Here is a 5,983-nt window from a genome sequence, read left to right on the forward strand (position 1 = left end):
TCAAATACTTCCAAGGCTTCAGTCCTGAATTTATATCCAGGCACACTAAATGGCGTGCCTTGCTGTGAAGGCACAGAGCAACCATAGTCCATCCCATTTCAAAAGGCTGACAGGCACATGGTATGAGCCAGAGAACAGACAGTTGCTGTTTCAAAAACTGAGCTTTCTGTGGAAGTCTTCATTATTACACATCTTTATCAGTCAGTTAGAACAATGTGAAAATCTATCTATCTATCTATCTATCTATCTATCTATCTATCTATCTATCTATCTATCTATCTATCTATCTATCTATCTATCTATCTATCTATCTATCTAAAGTCTTTAAACCTAAAGTAATAGTAAAGAAGTACAGCTAGCTGCAGTTTTACTGATTGCATTATATTATTTAAATGTGATAATTATTTACATGTATTGTTTTTTTGTTAATACAATTATGCTCTCTGTTTCCTACTGAAGACACTGAACACATGAGACAAAAGCGACTATAGTTTTCTGAACCTTTCTCTACATAACAATTATCATGCAATGAATATCTTAAATAATCGTATGTAATAAAAAAAAAATTCTAAAAAGAAGAATACAATATGCCAAAAAACAATAAAGTAAAAACCAATCTAAAAATTATAAATACAAAAAATTAAATAAGATTAAATTGAAATGACATAACCCCATAGGGAAATTCATATGGCTGACATAGCTCATCTATTAAAGCCTGATGGCTGTGGGTGCGAATGATTTTCTATATCTCTGAATTTATTCTGTGAATTTTATTTTATTTTTTCCAACAGAGAGAGAGGAGTCTTCCAGTACTGATGTTACTGTTGTTGTTTTAAAGTGGCTGAGCAGAGTTATTCAGGATGCCTTCTACCATCTTTAGTGTGCAATTTTCCACCATCTCCTAGCACTAGTAATAATGTGATATATAACAATGCAAACATTTTCTAAATCAGTACAGGAACAGGGACCCAATAAACAGAAGCCAGCAGCACAGAAATATGGTCTTTCTAGTCCATGTCACTACTTTCACTGCAGCATTTTGGACTTGGAGATTTTTTTTAAGATAAGATAACTTTTATTAGTCCCACACGTGGGAAATTTGTTTTGTCACAGCAGGAAGTGGACAGTGCAAAAGTTATGAAGCAAAAATTAGAATAAAATAAAATAAGAATAAATACAGTACACAACTGTACAGAATAGAATAAAATAAAATACTATATACAGTAGAATAAAATAGAATAAAATATACAATAAGATAAAAATAGAATACAAATGCTATATACAAATGCTGTCAATAACCTGTTAAATTTTCTACTTGGATCACTGAATCCATCAGATTTTTTAGGTGGAGTCCAATCGCCAGACAGAGGGTAGTTCAGGAGGTCAGCAGTGGGGCTAGCGGAGGTGACAAAGCAGTTCTGGAGACCAGCTGCAGAGCAGATCTGGAGGCCAAGCGATAGGCAGGCAACGGAGGAGGCGTGACCTGGGAGGTGGCCTGGCAGCAGGCCAACAGTGACTGTATAGCAGGTTAGTCAGAGGCCGGTGCCTCAAAATCCTACCGTTGTTGGTCACCTGCTGTTCAACTGGAATGTTATTATTATTATTAACAGACCATCCAAAACCATCACTGTGCTCGAATAATTTAGTGGGAGTGGCCATTCCATAAATTAATGTCTGACGTTAAAAACCCAACCGCTTCTGATGGCATTCCCCCTCCCTAGTTTATAAGTAGATTGGCAATGCTTTTGCAACAGTTAATCTCTTGTAAGTTTTCAAGTACTGATTGCTGTTGGTTTAGCCTGGCCTCAGTCAGTTCTAATTTTTTAGCTATTATGTCAAGGACTGTTGGGGCAGAACACAGTTCAGAAAGGGGTAGGCTTGTGGCATTCATACATGCATTATACGCTTCCCACAATGCAACATCTGTTTCACCTTAATTTAATGTTTCACACATTATGGATATATATATATATATATATATATATATATATATATATATATATAGAGGGAGAGAGAGAGAGAGAGAGAGAGAGTGTGTGTGTGTGTGTGTGTGTGTGTGTGTGTGTGTGTGTGTGTGTGTCATCTTTTTCAGCTTTATTTCTGACCAACAGTTTGCCATACCAAAGATTTAATAAACTGTCCAGAAAGGTCAAACAGATGTCTCCGTTGTTAGTTAGTCTCTGATGTGGATTTTCATCTCTGGTATACAGCCCCGTCAGCCCCAACACCACGCTGTGTGTGAATACAAGGAAAAAACCTGTAGATGACAAAATATGTTAAAACACTGACCATTTGACACACTCACACCATATTTGTTCTCAGGGCAACCTATAAATTAGACTCATGTTGTTTTGTTTTTTCTTAAAAGTAAGGCATGTCGATTAAAACATGCAACCATACATTTATATAGAGCCTAGCCATTGTGTTTCTTACCATTTGTGCCGTCTATATTAAAAAGAAATGTTTTGTGAGATATTGATGCTGTAGCTGCTCTGGGCCATTGGTGAAATGTGATCAAGTCTCCACACACCAATTTATATACGGCTGTGACTTGTAGTTAACAGAAGGATGGCTTGCCATGACAGGTTGATTCACAGAATAAGGGAAAAAAAAAACCCAAACCTCACATTCTTTGTCTCACTGCTGTAAAAAAACAATGGGTGTTAAGACCCCTGATGACCAGAGCTTTGAAACAGAAGTCCTTCACCACAGTCCATTACACACTCACCCCGGGGCACAGATACACAGATAATACAGAGAGAATATTTTAGCTTCCTGGGAGACTGGGGGTGATGGAGGTCTCGCACTAACAAATGCCCCATATCCTTTGGATTTTCAGCCCTAAAACAAAGACACAAACAGTTATAGGTATAATTGCTTTCAGTCCTTAGAACAAATAAAAATACACATGTGTTGGTGCATTGCTGTTTAGTAGTTAGAACAAAAGACACAAGGGAGAGAAAACGATGAAAACTTGCTTAATTAAATAGACTTGTAGTAGCCTTTGTGTGTATTTTATATTAACAGTCAAACACCTGCATTAAGAAGTGTATTTAAATGTCATGGTGCAGTCTTGATCAGCAGTTTATTCACTTTTTGTCGATATAGCTTAAAAAACTCCACAACTGTGACTTAAATTGGTGTAACTGTGTTTTAGGTTGAGGCGGCCTGTTTGTTAATTTGTTTAAACAAACTAGTTATTATATTCGTTTTATTGTCTTTCATTTGCAGAATTACTGTGGTTTAAGGACAAGTTCACCAAAACATAGATAATACAGCGTGATTTTTAAGGCTTCCTGGGAGACTGGGGGTTGAAGCAGTTCCTATGGCTTTTCAGTCCTAAAACAAAGACACAAACAGTTGCAGCAAAAATAGCTTTCAGCCCTTAGAACAAAGAACAAAGCCTGATGTTGGCAAAATGGTATCCCCCCTTACCGCCTGTTGTCAGTGACACTTGTCTCTCATGAACTAGCAAAAGTGTCTGGAACAGAGGGTCATGCACGTGTACATGTACAAAACATGCACGAGCACAACAGGTGGGGTGTGGGGGTGATTTTGGAAATTTACTAGAACAAAAAATAAAATCAGATTAACATTTGATTTGTGTGGGGTTTTTTAAAGCATTTTAAGGTTTTTTTTAGAATGAAGACAGACTTGGCTTTTCAGCCTAATAGTAACTGTTAAGGTAAACTCTAAATGGCTTGTTAGAAGCTATGAAAAACATACAGATTTCTGGATGTTAGAAGACTTCTATTTTTACAGTAAATATTAATCATTAAGAGAAAAAGGCAGTCACGTATGCTGTGCTACAAAAGTTTCGTCACTCATCCAAGAGACTGACTGCAGGTTTTCCCGACCTTATAAACAGTACATTCGCATAAAGATGGAAACTGGCACTATTGAGTAACAATGGACCAAAAGGTCAATTTCATGACCATAAGTAATATGTAAAGAAAGTTGTAAAATGGCTGCCTCTGTCATGGATTGCTGTGTGCACAGGCAGGCAGGATTGGAGGACCAAAATGCAGACTCAAAGCCAGAACTTAACTCTAAACCAGCTGTATTGCCGGATTAATAAATACAGAAACTAAACTGGGAGAAACTAGAAATTAAAGTACAGGTAGAACAGACAGCTAATGAGGGAGAATGTGACGCTGAACAGAGGGAGACAGACACTAAATACAAGAGGGGAACAGGACAAAGAGGAAACACCTGGGAAACATAGCTGGCAACTAATCAAACAGATGAGGCAGGGGGGAAAGCAAAACAGTAACAGGAGACTATATAGTAAAATAGGAAGTGAACATGCCAACAGGCAACAGCAAGAGAAGGCAGGATGTTCTGTTAGCACAGAAGGCAGGATGTTAAGAACCTTTACCCTCTCAGATGTTATCGACAAAATATGTCTTCAATCATATGTTACTACTTACTTAGTCTCCAAAAAAACCCTTTTTTGTTACATGACAGTGATCTCAGGATCAGACTAAGAATCATGCAGTGTACATCAAGACAATGGAAAAAATGTGAACAACTTCTATTGTATAATTTTAATACATATGTACATGTTTTTAAAGACAAACAACAGACAGAGGTGTAGACATATTAGCAAAGGACTTAATTTCTGGAATAGCTTCAAGAACTGGTATGAATAGCACATACCTTTTGAACATCAGTTACTCGACTATACTGGATGATGCTTTTACAGGCTTCTCACATCCTACAATCCCAAAAACCGCATCTAAGTTAAATTTGATAATGATGCCGGTAGTGGATTTACGTGCTACTTATACAATCTCTGGAGCAATCATCCAGCTTTGAGGGGACAGAAGAAAAGAAGAATTTGGCTATTGATTTCACAGGTGAGTTCAATCCAGAAATGAAATCTACAGTATAGGCAAATTCCGTACATATTCTGTTGTTGTCAATATCATTGTGTTGTCAGTTTTGATAGCTGTTCAAGAGGACCTTCCTCGCAGGTCAAGTGAGGATCATCAGTGGGTTTTTAATCCACCAATCTGTTTGAATGTTTAACAAAGGGTACAAGTAATGCTTCACCAAAAACTGAAGATGTAATGAATATGGACATGTGCAGCCAAAGATCAAACTGATGAAATCCATGGGCATTTTTTAAGTCTAAATTAAAAAATGGAAAGTAACAATCACAATACAACAGCAGCCTTAGACTATCTAATATTTGATAAAGCATCAAATATAGTTGTTTTTTTCAGTACATTATATTACTTTAAATGATTCTCCTAATGTTATTGCACACACCTAGGTTTCTGTGTTCGTTGTTTTTTTGTGTGTGCTGTCCCCAAGTTGCATGCCTAGAATACTGGACCTAAAACATGTAATGTGTTTTTAAAAAGAGAATCTGTTGCACTGGATTTGGAATTTGAAACATTTCTTTTTCTTCAGATTGTTGATCCTCAGACCACTGAGGACTTCCAAAATCAGATACCTGAACTACAAGACTACCTGGCGATTGCAGGTTGCCTTAGTCCTGTTAGAAAGGTTGAAGACAAGCACATAATGGTTAGGAACATCTTTGAGGTCCCAGGTCACAGCAACCACTTGAAAGGTATGACCTGTTCCAATATCTGTTTTGGGTACACAAAGTGTCTTTCCATATTTATTCACTTGCTTTTCTGCTTTAAGGATGGATGAATGGATATTTTCCAACAAAAATCCAATATTATCCAGAGGTGTTCCACCCCCTGCTTTGTCACAGGCCTACAAAGGTGAAACCAGACATCTTCGACAAACAGTTCCTTTTAAAATTTTCCAGTACAGAGAACAACAGGTGAACAGCAGAAAACCAGGTGGTGGCATTTTTAAGAGATCACCTTCAGGATTCACCTTCAGTTTTTATCTGCTTGATTCAGTAGGAAATATTGTAGAGTGCATGTTTAGCAAAATTAATGTTTGCCTGTTATGATTTCTCTGGTCTTATTCTAGAGGGAGCAATCACATCCACAATTGA

General features: G+C 37.2%; 1 long non-coding RNA gene across 1 annotated transcript; it reads left to right on the forward strand.

Annotated features, from left to right (window-relative positions):
- The first annotated feature begins 5,539 nt into the window (after positions 1 to 5,539).
- Positions 5,540 to 5,983, forward strand: LOC120433030. The gene is made up of 3 exons (XR_005608258.1): positions 5,540 to 5,581; positions 5,659 to 5,741; positions 5,959 to 5,983. It is a non-coding gene; the product is annotated as an uncharacterized LOC120433030 (long non-coding RNA).

Source organism: Oreochromis aureus, linkage group 15 (assembly GCF_013358895.1).
Source record: "Oreochromis aureus strain Israel breed Guangdong linkage group 15, ZZ_aureus, whole genome shotgun sequence".
Taxonomy (NCBI): Eukaryota; Metazoa; Chordata; class Actinopteri; order Cichliformes; family Cichlidae; genus Oreochromis; species Oreochromis aureus.